This window comes from Heterodontus francisci, unplaced genomic scaffold, assembly GCF_036365525.1.
Source record: "Heterodontus francisci isolate sHetFra1 unplaced genomic scaffold, sHetFra1.hap1 HAP1_SCAFFOLD_222, whole genome shotgun sequence".
Classification (NCBI taxonomy): Eukaryota; Metazoa; Chordata; class Chondrichthyes; order Heterodontiformes; family Heterodontidae; genus Heterodontus; species Heterodontus francisci.
In genome coordinates this window covers 1,588,414-1,608,031 of record NW_027141699.1, presented here as the reverse complement: position 1 = coordinate 1,608,031, position 19,618 = coordinate 1,588,414, and positions in this window count along the sequence as shown.

The window sequence follows — 19,618 nt, the reverse complement described above, 5'->3', positions numbered from 1 at the left end:
GGCAGATGGAGTTGAATCAGGGCAAATGCGAGGTGATGCATTTTGGAAGATCCAATTCAAGAGTGAACTATACAGTAAATGGAAAAGTCCTGGGGAAAATTGATGTCCAGAGAGATTTGGGTGTTCAGGTCCACTGTTCCCTGAAGGTGGCAACGCAGGTAAATAGAGTGGTCAAGAAGGCATACGGCATGCTTTCCTTCATCGGACGGGACATTGAGTACAAGAGTTGGCAGGTCATGTTACAGTTGTATAGGACTTTGGTTCGGCCACATTTGGAATACTGCGTACAGTTCTGGTCGCCACATTATCAAAAGGATGTGGATGCTTTGGAGAGGGTGCAGAGGAGGTTCACCAGGATGTTGCCTGGTATGGAGGGCGCTAGCTATGAAGAGAGGTTGAGTAGATTAGGATTATTTTCATTAGAAAGACGGAGGTTGAGCGGGGACCTGATTGAGGTGTACAAAATCATGAGAGGTATAGACAGGGTGGACAGCAAGAGGCTTTTTCCCAGAGTGGGGGTTTCAATTACTAGAGGACACGAGTTCAAAGTGAAAGGGGGAATGTTTAGGGGGGATATGCGTGGAAAGTTCTTTACGCAGAGGGTGGTGGGCACCTGGAACGCGTTGCCAGCGGAGGTGGTAGACGCGGGCACGATGGAGTCTTTTAAGATGTATCTAGACAGATACATGAATGGGCCGGAAGAAAAGAGATACAGAACCTTAGAAAATAGGCGACATGTTTAGAGAGAGGATCTGGATCGGCGCAGGCTTGGAGGGCCGAAGGGCCTGTTCCTGTGCTGTAATTATCTTTGTTCTTTGTGTAATACCTGCCCTTTTACCTCCTCTCTCCTCACTATCCAAGGCCCGAAAAGCTCCTTCCAGGTGAAGCAGCAATTTACTTGTAATTCTTTCAATTTAGTATGCTGTATTCGCTGCTCGCATTGCAGCTTCTTCTACATTGGGGAGAACTAACACAGATGGGGTGACTGCTTTCTGAAACACATCTGCTCAGTCTAAAAGCATGACCCCGAGCTTCATGTCGCTTGTTATTTGAACACCCCCCTCTGGTGTCAACGTTTCTGCCTTTGGCCTGATCCAGTGTTCCAGTGAACATCAACGCAAGCTCGCGGAGCAGCACCTGAACATTTGATTATGCTCTCTGCAGCCTTGTGCGTTGAACATTGAACTTCAGAGCATGACTGGCCTTTTTCATATTTTGTTTTATGTTTAACCATGTGCCTGGTTTTCATGTCGTGAGAGCTGCTCATTATTCTTATATTAATACTCGCTCTGGACTAATGTTTTTCCTTTCACCACAAGCATCAATATACTCTTTGTTTTTGTCCCACGGAAGCGTTGTTATTTAATATTCCTGTGCCCTATCAAGCACATTTTCCTTCGTTCCCTTCCCCATGCTCCCCACCCCCCACTTCACTTGCTTAAAATTTAATTATTTTCTAAACTTTACCTGTTCTGATGAAACGTCACGGACCTGAAACGTTAACAGAGTTTCTCTCTCCACAGATGCTGCGTGACCAGGCATAATTCTAATTCTTTCTGTTTTTTTATTTCAGATTTCCAGCATCAGCAATATTTTTCTCTTATGACACAAAACGATCCTTGGTTGCTTAAGAAAAGTATCCTTTTATACAAGAGTACTAACTGATTGGAAGTGGGGAGGGTTAATTGGAAAGCTTCCAGGACTAAATAAGTCCTGTCTTTGACATGGTACAGCAGAGGATTTTCGAATAGCAAGAGGCAAGAGGCAGAGAGACGGACCGAAAAACAGAAGACAAAAAGCTGCATCAAAAAGAGCTTTAGCACTTAGCTTTCCACTCTCTACTACGGGTAATATCTGTATTAGACTGTGAATCAGTGCCTGTGTTTGAGACTATGGTTCACCTAAAAATTTAAATAAATAGTTGTATTTCCCTTTATCTGAATTAAGTCGAGTTTCAACAAGCTTTGTGTTGCCAGGTCTGTTTCCACGTTAGAAGGGACATAAACCACCGGTATCTTATCAAACCTTACAGTATTGTGAACAGTTTTTGTTTCCTTACTTAATGACAGATACAATTGCATTAGAAGCAGTTCAACGAAGGGTAACTCGGCTGATTCATATTTTGAAGTGTTTATCTTTTTAGGAAAGGTTGGACAGGTTGGGTCTGTATCTATTAGAGTTTAGAAGAATGAGAGGTGATCTTATTCATACATATAATTTCCTGAGGGGTTTGACAGGGTGGATGCTGAGAGGATGTTTCCCCTTTTGGGAGCGACTGGAACTAGGGAACACAGTTTAAAAAATATTTTAAGGCTGGGTTCGATGTTTATTTGAGTGACAAAGGAGTCAAAGGCATAGTGGGTAGACAGGAAAGTAGAGTTGAAGCGACAATCAGATCAGCCATGATCTTATCAAATGGTGTAGCATGCCTGAGGGGCCGAATGGCCAACTCCTGCTCACAATTTGTGTGTTTGTATGTTTGGTATCACTCAACCAATTTACTATCCATACTGCTACTCTCAATTTTTATTCCATACCTCCAAATTTTCTGACATGCCTATTATGTGGCACTTCGTCAAATGCCTTTTGGAAGTTCATGCACACACTTCAACTGTGTTATCCTCATCAACCCTCTCATTTCCCTATTCAAAAGAAAAATCAACCAAGTTAGTTAAACACGATTTTCCCTTTAAAAAATCTTGATGGCTATCCTTAGTTAAACCAAATTTGTCCAAGTGACTATTAATTTTGTCCCGAAATACCGTTTCTAAAAGCTTTCCCACCACCGAAGTTTAACTGACTGACCTGCAGTCACAGAGCTTGTCCTTAAACCCTTTTTGAGGAATGGTGTAACAATTGCAATTTTCCTCCCCTCTGGCACCACCCATGTGGATTGGAAGATCATTTCCAGCACATCTGTAATGTCCACTCTTACCTCATCAGTAACATTGCATGCAACTCAACAGTTACTGATGTCTTATCAACTCTAAGAACAGCCAGCCTATCCAATACCTCCTCCTCATAAATGTTTAGCTCACATTGGAATGCCAGAATCTGCATCAATGCAATAGATGCAAAGATAGGCAGAGACAATGAATGACAGTTGTTACAGAAAGAAATATTAAAGTTGAATAAAGCTCTGGTTAGACTCCATCTGGAGTATTTTGATCAGTTCTGGGCATTGCATCTCAGGAAGGATATTTCCGATGTGGAGGGGGTGCTGTGCACATTCACCAGAATTATACCTAGGCTAATATTGTGAGGACAGGTTGCATAGCTTAAGTTTTTTATTTCAGTGAGTATAGAAAATTAATGGGTAATCCGACTGAGATATTTATGGTGGTTAAATAATTTAATAGGGTCGATGCAGAACAGTTATTTACCCTGTTTCAGGAGTTCAGAACAAGCTGTCAAAACATTAAAATTAGAGCCAGGCCGTTCGGGGGTGATTTCAGTAAGCACTTCTTCAGACAATGTGTAGTGGGAATCTGGAACAGTGTCCACAAAAAGCTGTTGAGGCCGGCAAACGATTGAAAATGCTAGAAACTGATATATATATTTGTTGGATACATTTATTAAAGGATAAAAAAAATAAACTGTACATGTACTGGGGATAAAGATCAATCATCTTGCAATGGAATGGTGAAACAGGCTCGAGAGGCTGAATGACCTACTCCCGCTCACTTGTTCCTTTTACAGGATCATCAAGACTTATCCCCTCAGGCTCATCTCGCAATCGCAGGACGTTCTACTCCGCATAGTTACGGAGCATGGTATTGAAGGCATCCTAGACAGGAGAGCATCCTCCCCATCATACGCACATGATCCTACGTGTGAGACAATGATTGTTGGGGGAGAATAAATGGTTGATTTTGATTCATTTAAGGGGTGTGGGGATCGCTGGCTAGGCCAGCATTTATTGACCACAAATTGCCCTTGAGAATATGGTGAGCTGTCTTATTCACCCGCTGCAGTCCATCAGGTTCAGGTAGACACAAAGTACTGTTAGGAAGATATTTCAAGGATTGTTAACCAACGGCAGTGAAGTAATTGTGATATAGTTCCATGTCAGGATGGTGTGTGGCTTGGAGGGAAAGTTGCAGGTGGTAGCATTCCCATGCATCTACTTCCCTTGTCCATCTAGGTGATAGGAGTCGCGGGTATTGAAGGTGCTGTCGAAGGAGCCTTGACGAGTTGTTGCAGTGCACACTGCTGCTACTGTATCAGTAGTGAAGGGAGTGCATTGTGAAGGTGGTGAATGGTGTACCAATCAAGCAGAATGCTTTGTCCTAGAATATGTCGAGCTTCTTGAGTGTTTTTGGAGCTACACCCATCCAAGCAAGTGGTCAGTATTCCACCACACCCCTGACTTGTTCCTTAAGGATGTTGGACAGGCTTTTTGGAGTCAGTAGGCAAGGTATTTGCTGCAAAATTCACAGCCTCGTGCATGCTGCAGTAACCACAGAATTTTTATGTGGATGATCCAGTGCATTTGCTGCTCGATGATAAGCCCAGGATGTTGATAGTCGGGGATTTAGCGATCGTAATGCAAGTCAACATCAAGGGAAAATATTAGATTCTCTCTTGTTTCAGATGATCATTGCCTAGCATTCTGTGGCACAAATGTCACTTTCCCCTTATCAACTCAAGACTGAATAATGCCCAGGCCTTGGTGCATCTGGACAAGAGATGCTTCAGTATCTGAGGAATCGCAAAATGGCACTGAACATTGTGCAATCATGAGCAAACAAACCCACTTCTGATGGTTCGATGAAGGAAAGTTCACTGATGAAGCAGCTGAAGATGGCTGGGCCTAAGACACTACCCTGAGGAACTCCTTCAGTGATGCCCTGCAACTGAGATGATTGACCTCCAGCAACCACAACCATCTTTCCTTTTTGCTTGGTATGCCTCGAAACAGTTGAGAATCTTCCGCCTGCTTCCCATTGACTCCAGTTTCTCGAGGGCTTCTTGGGGCCATACTCTGTCAAATGCACCCTTACTGTCAAGGGCAGTCACTTTCACCTCACCTCACGTCTGGAGTGCAGTTGCTTTGCCCATGCTTGTACCAGGACTGTAATGAAGTCCGGAGCTAAGTAGCCCTGGCGGAACCCAAACCGAGGGTTACTGAGCAGGTTATTACTAAGCAGGTGCCGCTTGATAGAACTCGCAACAACCCCTTCCATCACTTTGTTGATGATTGGGATTGGGCTGATAGTGCGGTAATAGGTCTGGTTGGATTTGTCCTTATGTTTGCGAACAGGACATACCAGTGCGATTTTCCACATTGCAGGGCAGATGCCAGTGCTGTAGCTGTACTGGAACAGCTTAGCTAGGGGCATGGATAGTTCTGGAGCACAGGTCTTCAGTACTATTGTCGGACTGCTGTCAGGGTCCACAGACTTTTCTGAATTGTGCCTTCAGCCGCTTCATGATATCGCGTGGAGTGAATGGGATTGGCTGAAGACTGGCAACTGTGATGCTGGGGACCTCAAAGCAGGCCGAGATGGATCATCCATTTTGGCTGAAGATTGTTGTAAATGCTTCTTTTGCACTGATGTCCTGGGCTACTCTATCATTGGAGATGGGGATCTTACTGAAGCATCCTCCTCATGACAGTTGTGTAATTGTCCACCACAATTCACCACTGGATGTGGCAGGACTGCAGAGCTTAGATATTGATCCTTTTTGTGGGATTGCGTTGCCCTGTCTATCGCGTTCTGCTTCCACTGTTTGGCATGTAAGTAGTCCTGTGGTTGTAGCATCAGAACGTTGACACCTCACTCTTAGCTATGCATGGTGCTACTCCTGGGGTGTGCTCCGGCATTCTGCATGTGTTTCCGTTGTAATGATAATGCTCATGTCAAGAAACAAACAGCCCCAGGGCGGAAGGCCAGCTGACCCATGTTATCCGGCGTGGCTGAGCTGGCCAAGGCCTGAGACAACATTGACAGTATCTGATGGGCTTACGGGGAGGTAATAGTAAGCTGAATTAAGTCACCATCTTCATTATGTATTTAAGTTTTTGATGAGAAAGGGTTAGATAATAACATTGCAGTAAAGCGTACCATAATATGGTTAGTGGTACCGTAACATTGTCGAATTTTACATTGAGTTTGAAAGTGAAATTTGCAACTAGGGTCTTAATCCTAAAGAAAACAATCTATGTAAAATTCAGAGACCGGTTGGCTAAGTTAGATTGGGAAACTACATTGAAATATATCATGGTACACAAGCAATAGATAGCATTTCAAGAATTAATACTACCTTTACAAATGTACAGGAATCACACCGAAGAAAAGTGGTCCAACTGTGGCCAACAAGGGGTGTTAAATATAGTTACAGATCAAAGATAGAAGTTTATAATGTTGCCAAAAAGAGTAGTAAGCCTGTACTCAATAATAGCAAAATAGTGCAGATGCTGGAAATATGAAATAAAACAAGAAATGCTGGAAATATTCAGCATGTCTGGCAGCATCTGTGGAGAGAGAAGCAGAGTAAACGTTTCAAGTGAGTGACCCTTCTTCAGAACTGGCAAATATTAGAAATGTAAAAGGTTATAAGCAAGTAAAGTGGGGGTGGGGCAAGAGATAACAAAGGAGAAGGTGTAGATAGGACAAGGTCACAAAATAGCTGACGGAAACATCGTGGAGAAAAGGCAAACAATATGTCAATAATGTGTTGAATGACAAAGCATCAGTACATATAGGGTGTTAACGGACTGAAAATTGAACTGCCGCAAGTACAAACATGAAAAAACATTGGGTAAGCAAACTTAACAAACTAAGATGAAACAAATTAAATAAACACAAAAAAATGTAAAAAAGGGAAAAAGAAAAAATAACTAAACATAAAAGTAAAATGGGGGCCCTGTCATGCTCTGAAATTATTGAACTCAATGTTCAGACTGGCAGGCTGTAGTGTGCCTAATCGGTAAATGAGATGCTGTTCCTCGAGCTTGCGTTTGATGTTCACTGGAGCACTGCAGCAAGCCCAGGACATAGATGTGAGCATGAGAGCGGGGGTAGTGTTGAAATGACAAGCAACCGGAATCGCGCGGCCCTGCTTGCAGACTGAGTGGAGGTGTTCCACGAAGTGGTCACACAGTCTGCATTTGGTCTCCCCAATGTAGAGGAGACCACATTGTGAGTAACGAATACAGTATACTACATTGAAAGAAGTACAAGTAAATCGTTGCTTCACCTGAAAGGAGTGTTTGGGGCCTGGGATTGTCGGGAGAGAGGAGGTAAATCGGCAGGTTTTGCACCTCCTGCGGTTGCAGGGGAAGGTGCCATGGGAAGGGGGTCAGGTGGTGGGTTAATGGAGGAGTTCACCAGGGTGTCACGGATCCCTTCAGAATACTGACAAGGGAAGGGAGGGGAAGATGCATTTGGTAGTGGCATCACGCTGGATGTGGCAGAAATGGTGGAGGATGATTCTTTGGATATGGAAGCTGTTGGGGTGAAAAGTGAAGACAAGGGGAACCTTGTCACGGCTCTGGGAGGGAGGGGAAAGGGTGAGGGAAGAGCTGCGGGAAATGGTCCGGGCAAGGTTGAGGGCCCTGTCAAGAACAGTGGGGGGAATCCTCAATTGAGGAAAAAGGAACACATATCAGAAGCACTGTCATGGAACATTGCATCATCAGAGCAGATGCGTCGGAGACCGGGAAACTGGGAGAATGGAATGGAGTCCGTACAGGAGGCAGGATGTGGAAAAGTGTAGGCGAGGTAGCTGAGGGATTTGGTGGGCTTATAATGGATATTATAGACAGCCTATCCCCAGAGATGGAGATAGAGAAGTCGCAGAAGGGAAAGGAAGTGTCGGAGATGGACCATGTAAAGGTGACAGAAGGGTGGAAATTAAAAACAAAGTTGATGATGTTTTCCAGTTCTGGGCGGGAGAAGGAAACGGCACCAATACAGTCATCAATGTACCGGAAAAAGAGTGGGGGGAGGGGGCCTGAGTAGGACTGGAGCAAGGAATGTTCAACACATCCCACAAAAAGATCGGCATATCTAGGACCCATGTGCATACCCATAGCAACACCTTTTACTTGAAGAAAGAGAGTCAAGTTGAAGGAGAGGTTGTTCAATGTGAGCCTGTGCATTGGGAAGATTTTAGACTTCAGTAGAGGACCAGGAATTTGATCAGGTAAGAGAACTGAAACTGTTAGAGTAGATGAGCGAGAGACATAAAAACAGATTGTGAACATTTCTATTGTTATGTAAATGGAAAAAGATTGGTGGAAATAAAGGTGGGCCCATTGGAGGCACAGACCTGTGAAATTATATTGGGGAAATGGCGGAGTCATTAAACAAATATTTTGTTACTATTAACAGTAGAAGACAAAATGTTCCGTTAATAACGGAGAACACTGTGTCTCGTGAGAATGAGGGGCTTGTAGGGATCAGTATAGGTAAAGACATCGTACTCCTGAAATTAATGGAACAAAGTGGTGGCAAATCCCCTGTACCTGTACTACTGCACCTCAGAGTTTTAAAAGAGGTAGCTGCAGAGATATTAGATCCTTTGGTTTTGATCTTTCAGAATTCCTTAGATTCTAGCATAGTTCCCAAGGATTGGAAAGTAGAAAAAAAGTTGGTGTAAACAGGGCATTTACAGATTGACACGCTGTGACTAGAAGGGTGTCTTAAGGATCAGTAATTGGGCCTCAGCTATTTACAAGGTGAGTTAATGACATGGATAAAGAGTATGAGTGCAACATATGCACCTTTGCTGACGATACAAAGTTAAGTTGGAAGGTAAGCTGGGAGGAGCTGCCGAGGGATATAGACAGCTTGGGTGAGTTGTCAAGAACATGGCAGATGGAATACAATGTGGCAAAATGTGAAGTGATCCACTTAGGTACAGAAAAATCTGTGTATTTGTTGATTGGTGAGAGACATGGAATGTTTACATTCAGACGGACCTAGCTGTCCTAGTACATACATCACAGAAAGGTAACACGCAGATACAGCAAGAAATTATGAAAGCAAATTGTATGTACCTTTTTTTGCAAAGTAGTTGAAGGATAAGAGTAAATAATTCTTAGTACAATTATACCGGCTTAGGTTAGGCTACACCTGGATTCCTGTATACAGTTTTGGTCTCATTACTTAAGGAACGATATACTTCCCCTAGAAGGAGTGGAAGGAAGGTTCAGTAGACCGGTTAATGGGACAAGAGGAGTGTCCCATGAGGAGAGGTTGCTTGGACGATATGTATATTCCCTCGAGTTTAGAAGAATTTGAGGTGATCTATTGAAAATAGATAAACGACTTAAGGGGCTTGACAGGGTAAATGCTGAGAAAATGTTTCCCGTGGCTGTTGAGTCTAGAGTACATGGTCATAGACTCAGAATAAGAGTCGATCGTTTCGTACCGAGTTGAAGTGTAATTTCTTTATTCACAGACCCCAGCACTGTAGTTTCCTTCAAATATTTATTCAATTCATTTTTGAAAGTTGCCATTGAATCTGCTTCCACCATCCTTTCATGGACCGCATTCCAGATCACAACTCTGTGTAAACAATGTCTCCTCTTTGCGCCAATGGTCTTTTGCCAATCACCTTAAATCTGCAACCTCTTATTGCAGACCCTTCTGCCACTGCAGAAAAAAAGATTCTCCTTATTTAATCTGTAAAATTACTCATGTTTTTGAACGTCTCTACCAAGTCTCGTCTTAACTATCTTTCCCCTAAGGGGGACAACACCAAATTCTCCAGTCTGCCCACATAACTGAAATCTCTTACCGCATAACCATTCTAATAAATCCCATCTGCTTCCTCTCCAGGGCCTCGACATCCTTCCTAAAGTTAAGGATTAAACACAATATTCCAGCTGAGCAGGAATCAGTGTCTTATAAAAGTTTGGCGCAACCTCCTTGCTTTTGTACTCTGTTAATAAAGTTAGAGATCCTGTATGATTTTTAAAAAGCCTTCACAGCTTGTTCTGGGACTTTCAAGGATATGTGTACATATACCCCCGGTTTCTCATTCTGCACCCACTTAAAATTTAATTTATATTTCCTCTCCTCTTTCTTCCTACCAAAATATATCACCACACATTTCACTGTGTTAACTTTCATCTACCATGTGTCTGCCCATTTGACCAGTCAGTCTGGGACCTCCTGAAGTATGTTACTATCTGCCTCACTGTTTACTACATCACCGAGATTTGACTCATCTGCAAACGTTGACGGTGTGCACGAAATACCCAAGACCAGATCATTAATATTTATCGAAAATGTGGTTATTGGAATTTCTCGTGGAAAATTTGACAGAAATATGTATGAAACATTTTAGAGTTGGATGTTCTGGGATGCTCCGTGTATAGGGTAAGTGCATGTTGATGAGATGTTAATATATGACCAGTCGATAGTCACATGGTGAATCAACCCTGTGGCTGTGTATCAGGTAAGTGCGTGTTGATGTAATGTTAAAATATGGCGAGTCGATAAGTACATGGGGAATCAGCACTGTGTAGTCTTGGTGATGGAGGTGGGTTTATCATAGGAATATAAGAACAGAAGGAGGCCATTTAGCCCCTGAAATGAAAGCAAGAAATGCAGGAAATACTCAGCAGGTCTTGCAGCATCTGTGGAGAGAGAAGCAGAGTTAAAGTTTCAGGTCAGTGGCCCTTGGCACCTGAAGCCCGTTGCAACATTCAATGAGATCATGGCGGGCCTGTGACCGACATCCATACAGGTACCTTTGTCCCATATCCCTTGATAACATTGGTTGACAGAAACTATCACTCTGAGATTTAAAATTTACAATTGATCTAACAGCAATTGTTGTCTGTGAAAGAGTGTTCCAAAGTTTGACGACACGTTGTGTGTACAAGTGTTTCCTAGTTTCACTGCTGAAACGTCTGGATCTCATTTCTAGACCCTGCCTCCAATTCCTAGATTCCACAACCAGTGGAAATAGATTTTCATCATCTACTTTATGTTACGTTTTCCTTTTGATATACCTTAATAGGCATTGAGTCGACATTGATCCATATTGATGGCAGTGATTAAACGTTATCCTGCACAAGTAAGACTTGATACATAATAGTATCTGAGAAGTACTTTACAGTGTGTGCCTGAGAGTTATTTTACAGCATTTCTGCCTTGCGAAAAGTCATGGAAATAAATGCCTTCAGCCTCGTGTGAAAACACTTGCCTCAATCTGCAATTGTCTCTTGAAGTCTTCTACACATTCTGTAAATCGGACCCTATTTGTATAACCATTTCATTAAGATACACACACTAAATGTTTTTGGACCAATCATCGACTTACCATTATCACCTTGGGCTGAATATTACTAAGCCCGTGGCGTCGGGCTCCACGACGTCGGGGCGGCTATAATACGGTTCCGCCAGAGGTCCACCACAGAGGCTGACGCTGCAAGGGCCTGACCTGATCTTAACAGCGGTGGTGAAGCTCCGTGACAGCCACCACGCCGCTGAGCGAGGGAAAAAGCAATACTTTTTAAATTATGGAGATCAATAGATTTAAATCAACATCCCTACAGTCATCTGGACCAGCTGCAATCCTCAGTACGGTGGTTAGCATTCTATGCCTTTAATTCCCCATCTGGGGAATGCCGGCGTGACACTACTGGGGCGAGGGAAGGGTTAAGAATGTTGTGCCTTCTGTACCCTTCACACTGCTTGTATGCCAATTGTCATTAGGGTAGTTGAAATCCTCAACTATTATTGCCCTATTGTTTTTGCACTCAGACATTTGCCTACATATTTGTTATTCTATCTCCCTCTTGCTTTTTGGGGTCTATAGTGCACTCCTAGTAGTGAGGCTTCCCTTTTTTTATTTCAGAGCTCCACGCTTATGGCCTCAATTGATGATTCATTTAGCATAACATCTCTCCCCGCAGCTGTTATTAATTCCCTAACCAATAATGCTATACCCCCTTCTTTGTATCCCCCCTCTCTATCACGCCTGAAAACTCTATATCCAGGGATATACCTGCCATTTTTCCCCCACTTTAAGCCAAATTTCCGTTACAGCAAAGATATTGTTCTGCCCTCAGTTCATCGACTTTATTTGTTATACTTCTTGCATATAAATACATGCCTTTTAACATTGCCAAATGTCTGTACTGTCCACATCTTAACCTTTGCTTCTTCTGCCTTTCAAAGCCAGAAAACAACAAAGAACAAAGAACAGTACAGCACAGGAACAGGCCATTCGGCCCTCCAAGTCTGCGCCGATCTTGATGCCTGCCTAAACAAAAACCTTCTGCACTTCCAGGGTCCGTATCCCTCTATTCCCATCCTATTCATGCATTTGTCAAGATGCCTCTTAAATATCTCGATGGTACCAGCTTCCACCACCTCCCCCTCCAACAGGTTCCAGGCACTCACCACCCTCTGTGTAAAAACCTTGCCTCGCACATCCCCTCTAAACTTTGCCCCTTTCACCTTAAACCTATGTCCCCTCTTAACTGACTCTTCCACCCTGGGAAAAAGCTTCTGACTATCCACTCTGTCCATGCCGCTTATAACTTTGTAAACCTTTATCCTGTCGCCCCTCCATCTCCGTCGTTCCAGTGAAAACAATCCGAGTTTATCCAACCTCTCTTCATAGCTAATGCCCTCCAGACCAGGCAACATCCTGGTGAACATCTTCTGTACCCTCTCCAAAGCCTCCACGTCCTTCTGGTAGTGTGGCAACCAGAATTGCACACAATATTCTAAGTGTGTACGAACTAAAGTTCTGTACAGCTGCAGCATGACTTGCCAATTTTTATACTCTATGCCCCGAGGGAAGAAGGCAAGCATGCCGTATGCCTTCTTGACTACCTTACCCACCTGCGTTGCAACTTTCAGTGACCTGTGGACCTGTACGCCCAGATCTCTCTGCCTGTCAATACTCCTAAGTGTTCTGCTATTTACTGTATACTTCCCACCTGCATTAGACCTTCCAAAATGCATTGCCTCACATTTGTCCGGATTAAACTCCATCTGCCATTTCTCCGCCCAAGTCTCCAACCGATCTATATCCTGCTGTATCCTCTGACAATCCTCGTCACTGTCCGCAACTCCACCAACCTTTGTGCCATCAGCAAACTTACTAATCAGACCAGCTACATTTTCCTCCAAATCATTTATATATACTGCAAACAGCAAAGGTCCCAGCACTTATCCAAGTGGAGCACCATTAGTCACATCCCTCCATTCAGAAAAACACCCTTCCACTGTTCCACTCAGCCAGTTCTGTATCCATCTTGACAGCTCCCCTCTGATCCTGCGTACCAGTCTGCCATGACGGACCTTGTCAAAGGCTTTACTGATGTCCAAATAGATAACATCCACTGCCCTTCCTTCATCAATCATCTTCGTCACTTCCTCAAAAAACTCAATCAAATTATTGAGACACGACCTCCCCTTCACAAAACCATGCGAAGTTCATTTGTTTCCAAATGGAAGTAAATCCTGTCCGGAAGAATCCTCTCTAATAATTTCCCTACCACTGACGTAAGGCTCACCGGTCTATAATTTCCTAGATTATCCTTGCTACCCTTCTTAAACAAAGGAACAACATTTACTAATCTCCATTCCTCTGGGACCTCACTGTAGCTAATGAGGATGCAAAGATTTCTATCAAGGCCCCAGAAATTTCTTCCCTTGCCACCCTCAGTATTCGAGGGTAGATCCCATCAGGCCCTGGGACTTATCTACCTTAATGCTGTGCAAGACACCCAACAACTCCTCCTTTTAGATAATGAGATGACTGAGGCTATCTCCCCTCCCTTCCGTAGGCTCATAATCCACCAAGTCCTTCTCTTTGCTGAATACTGATGCAAAGTACTCATTTCGCACCTCGCCCATTTCCTCTGGCTGCACACATAGATTCCATTCTCTGTCCTTGAGTGGGCCAACACTTTCCTTGGTTACCCTCTCGCTCTTTATATACGTATACAAAGCCCTGGGTTTTCCTTAATCCTATTTGCCAATTACTTCTCTTAACCCCTTTTAGCCCTCCTAACTCCTTGCTTAAGTTCATTCCTACTGTCTTTATGTTCCTCAAGGGATTCGTCTGTTCCTAGCCTTCCATTCCTTCCGAACGCTTCTTTTTGACGAGGCTCACAATGTCCCGCTTTATCCAAGGTTCCCGAAACTTGCCAAACTTATCCTTCTTCCTCACAGGAACATGCTGGTACTGGATTCTAATTAACTGACGTTTGAAAGACTCCCACATGTCAGATGTTGATTTACCCTGAAATAGCCTCAAATTCACACGCTTATTTTCTGCCTCCCGTTCCCTGCCCTGAATTTCTCTTATCTGAATCTACCCTCAGGTTCCCATCCTCCTTCCAGACTAGCTGAAAGCATCCCAACAGCACTAGCAAACCTTCCTGAAAGGGTTTTCATCCCAGTCCTGTTCAACTGTTGAAAGGGAGCCTAAGGGATGAGAAGTTTAGTTTAGTGTAGGTTAAATGGGACACTTAGTCAAAAAAATTGTTACTGTCGTAAGAAGTGATCTGCAAAAACAGAATGCAGAACTGAGATCAGCAGATGTCCTTTCTTTAGAACTGTAAAAACAAATAACATGGAAGTGTAAAGAGCTATTGACAGGACGTACGACAGAGTGCTCGCTCAGCAGAAACATATGGAAGGCAATGAGACAAGTCTACTTCGTATATATAGATAGAAAATAATTAACTGAAAAACACGAGACACCTATTAAGTTTTAATGAATATCTAAGTTTGTTTGAAGAAATTGTGCACGAACGGCTCACTCTTGACAGGATAAGTCTGTCTACTTTCAGAATTGTGCAACCAAAAGTGTATGCAGTATTCGTGATTGGAGAATTGTATCCTTTGTCGCCAACGGGCGTCACAGTGGCACAGTGGATAGCACCGCAGCCTCACAGCTCCAGCGACCCGGGTTCAATTCTGGGTACTGCCTGTGTGGAGTTTGAAAATGTTCCCTGTGTCTGCGTGGGTTTTCGCCGGGTGCTCCGGTTTCCTCCAAAAGACTTGCACGTTGATAGGTAAATTGGTTATTATAAATTGCCCCTAGTATAGGTAGGTGGTCGGGGAATAGAGGGACAGGTGGGGATGCGGTAGGAATGTAGGATTAGTATAAATGGTTGGTTGATGGTCGGCACAGAGTCGGTGGGCCGAAGGGCCATAAAATAAATAAATAACCCGATCAGCATGATTGGATACTGATAAGATGATGTTTGTACGGAATTGGTGAATGGAGCTTAGCAATTTATATCAATGTATATTTAAACTAATGTCTATAAATGATCGGCGAACAGTTGGTGAGATCTATGACGGAACATATGTTTGAATAAATTGGTGAAGAAAAGACGCTTCTGTCTCGTCTTATTACCGTGGGAAGCGAGAACAAAGTTCTTCGCTTCAGTTTGGAGTAGTCAGCAGGATCTGTCAACCCCACGAGAGACAGGAAGAAACCTGGGTGAGTATTACTTCAAGTTATTGAAAAATATTCATAAAAGTAAGTTCGCATAAGGGAAGGATGGGTTAGAAGGCAGATTCGAGCTGTAACGGGGAGAGAAGGGGGTCTCCGGGAGACAAGGCGATCTCTGAGTGCGTGGAAATGATTGCAATCAAGAAAGCGAAGTTGGACTTTGCGGTACAATGGCGAGGGGAAGGCAGTATATCTGTCCACCTTGCCCAGAAACACAGAAAACTCATAGAGAGAATGAAGCAACAAGGGTGACAGGCAAATGATCTGCCAACCCGCAGGAGAAAATGTTGGGAAGCTCAGGCAGAACAAAAAAGTGATAAAGCGACAGTAATAATTTGGAGACGTATCGGCAACTGATCAGATTGATGCAGAAACACATCAAGGGAGTCCACACCACGGTGCCATCTGCCCCGACGATGGGCAACAATGACTGCGACATGGGCGAAAAAATGAAACAATGGGAAGATAGATGGGAGGGTTGGGATAAGTATGGGCACACCACCTCCCTTTAAAGGGCCGATGGCACTTCCTGCCCTGACTCGAATGGCCCCAATTCAAAGAGAATCAAAAGAGGGGGAAGAAAAGACTTCCAGTGACATCACGGGAAAATCGTAAGCGAACTTGTTGGGTAAGTAACAGCTGTTAGTGGATTTTAATAGCATAAGAAATAAGGGGGCAGTTTTTTTTTTAACTCTCAAAACCTACCGTATAACTGATAAGGTGAGTAATACTAAAGTATGTTTTTTTTAATTACTGCAATTTATTAAGGACTTTAGACTGTATGGGGTAGTGTTTGGAGTAGCATAAGGCCCCTACTGTAACGAATGTTAATTTATAGGGACTAACTAATAATCTAAAGTTATCATGGCAGGAGAGCTCGCACCCATGATACGCTCCTCCTGCACTATGTGGGAAATCAGGGACGCTTCCAGTGTGTGGAGGAAGTGCATCCAGCTGTAGTTGCTGGCTACCCGCATTACGGAGCTCGAGCTGCGGACGGACTCAATGTGGAACATCCGCGATTCTGAGGACGTTGTGAATTGAACGTTTAAAGAGGTGGTCACACCACAAGTAATGGGTGCACACAAGGTGGAGTAGTATGAGCAGGCAGGGACTGCAGGGGTCCCTGTGGCCATACCCCCCTCAGATAGGTATATCAATTTGAATACTGTTGGGCCGATGGCCTCCCAGGGGACAGCAGCAACAGCCAATTCCGTGGCACCATGGATAGCTCTGCTGCACAGGAAGCTGGACGGGAAGGCTGGGAGAGCCATAGTGATACGAGATTCAATTGTAAGGGGAACAGACAGGCGTTTCTATGGCGGTTAACGAGACTCCAGGGTGGTATGTTGCCTCACTGGTGCTGGTATCAAGGATGTCTCGTAGCGGCTGTAGGACATTCTGAAGGGGGAGGGTGACCAGCCAGTAGTCGTGGTACATGTTAGTACCACCGACATATGTATAAAAAAGGGATGAGGTCCTGCAATTAAAAAGTAATACCTCAAAAGTAGTAATCTGAAGATTACTTCCTGTGCCACGTGTTAGGAGAATAGACCAGATGAATGCGTGGCTGGACGGAGGGATTTAGATTCCTGGGATATCGGGGCCAGTTCTGGGGAAGATGGGACCTGTACAAGCGGGACGGGTTACACTCAGGCAGGACGGGACCGATGTCCTCAACGGGGTGATTGCTAGTCTTGTTTGGGAGGATTTAAACTAGAATCGCAGAGGATGGGAACTTTAGTAGAGAGACTGAGGAGGAGGAAACACGGATAGAAACGAAAGACAGGAAACCAAAAATGCAAAAGTCCATGGAAATGCATGGAAATCAAGGGCAAGAAACAAATAGGGCCATAGTGCAAAATAATGCTGAGATGATGAAGAATGTTAAAAATACAAGCGTAGAGGCATCGCATCTCAATGCGCGGAGTATTCACAATAAGATAGGTGAATTAACCATGCCAATAGATGCAAATGCATACAATGTAATTGTGATTATGGAGACATGACTGTAGGGTGACCAAGGATGGGAACTGAATATCCAGGGTCATTCAATATTTAAGAAGGACAGTCAAAAAGGAAATGTAGGTCGAGTAGAATTGCTAGGAAAAGTGAACATCAATACTATAGAGAGGAAGGATATTAGCTGAGGGAATCCTGAAGTGGAATCTGTATGGGTGGAACTAAAAAACACCGAGGGGCAGAAAACATTGGTGGGGGTTAAATATAGACCCCCCAAACAGCAGTGGCAATATCGAGTATGGCACTTAACAGGGAATTAGAAACGTATGCAATAAGGGTGCAACTGTAATAATGGGTGACTTTTATCTACATATAGATTAGGGATACCGAATTAGCAATAATTCTGGAGAGGAAGAATTCCTGGACTGCATACGTGATGGTTGATTAGACCAATACATTGAGGAAACCACTAGAGAACAGGTCATTATAGGCTGGGTATTGTGTAATGAGAAGTGATTAGTTAAGAATCTTGCTGTGCGGCGGTCCCTTCCGGAAGAGAGACCATAACATGATAGAATTCTTCATTAAGTTGGAGAGTGAGGGAATTGGTTCCGAGCCTCGGGTCCTGAATCTAAATAAAGGAAACTATGAAGGTATGAGGGGCTAGTTGGCTATGATAGATTGTGGAACGTTGCTTAAAGGGTTGATGGTGCATTGGCAATGGCTAGCATTTAAAAAGCACATGGATGAATTACAACAATTGTTCATCCCTGTCAGACGCAAAATAGAAAGCAGGAAGAGTGGCTCAACCGTGGTTTACAAAAGAAATTAGCAACAGCAGTAGATCCAAGGTGGAGAAATATAAAAAGGCCAGAACAAGCAACAAACCTGGGCATTGGGAGTAGTTTAGAATTCATCAAAAGAGGACAAAGCGGTTGATTAGGAAGGGGAAAATAGACTATGAGAGTAAGATTGCTGAGAACATAAAAACTGACGGTTAAAGCTTCTATAGGTATGTGAAGAGGAAAGGATTAGTGAAGCCAAATGTGGGCCCCTTACAGTCAGAAACGTGGAAATTTATCATGGGGAATAAAGAAATGGCACACCAATTAAATACATACTTTGTTTCTGTCTTCACAAAGGAAGACACAAATTACCTCCCAGAAGTGTTGGGGAACATTGGGTGTCGTGAGAAGGACGAACTGTATGAAATCAGTATTGTTAGGGAAATGGTGTTAGGAAAATTGACGGGATTGAAGGCAGATAAATTCCCAGGACCCCTAATAATATACATCCCAGAGGAGTGAAGTAAGTGGCCCTAGAAATAGTAGATGCATTGCTGGTTATTTTATTTTCAAAATTCTATCGACTCTGGAACAGTTCCAAAGAATTGGACGGTAGCTAATGTCACCCCACTACTTAAAAAGGAGGCAGGGTATTATAGACCGGTTAGCCACAAAATTCTCCACTTCAGGTGTATTGCGTCCGGCTTATACAGGTCCTACCTACCCAGAACTGGCCAGACTGTCCCAGAAATATGAAGCCTTCCCTCCTGTACAATCTATCCAGCTATGCATTCATATGGTGCATTCTCCTATTTCTATACTCACTAGCACATGGCTTTGGGAATAATCCACATATCACAACGTTTGAGGTCCTGTTTGGTATCTCTTTCCGATTTCCATAAGCTCAGGCTGCAGGACCTCATCCCTTTTGCTACCTATATTGTTGGTGCCAATGTGAACCAAGAACTCTGGCTGTGCACCCACGCCCTCTAGAATGAGGTGTAACTGCTCGACGATATCATGACTCTTACACCAGAGAGCCAACATACCATCCTGGAATCTCGTCTGAAACAACACAGACGCCTTATCTGTTCCCATAACTATAGAATCCCCTACCTCTATTGCTCTCATGTCTTTTCTCCTCCCTCCCTGCAGAGCACGGCCACCCATGGTGCTCCGGTCACGACTCTAGCTGCACTCTCCAAAGAGACCCTCTTTCCCATCGGTACTCAGAACTGAATACCAGTTGGAAAGTGGGATGCCCTCCGGGTACTCTGTACAGCCTGTCTTGTCCTTCTTGTCTGTCTGGAAGCCACCCAGTCCCTCTCTGCCTGCACTCTCTTAAACTCCGGGGTGATTACCCCCTGAAACGTACTCTGCCTCGCAGCTGCACGGCAGTGACGTTAGTCACTGCTCAAGTTCCA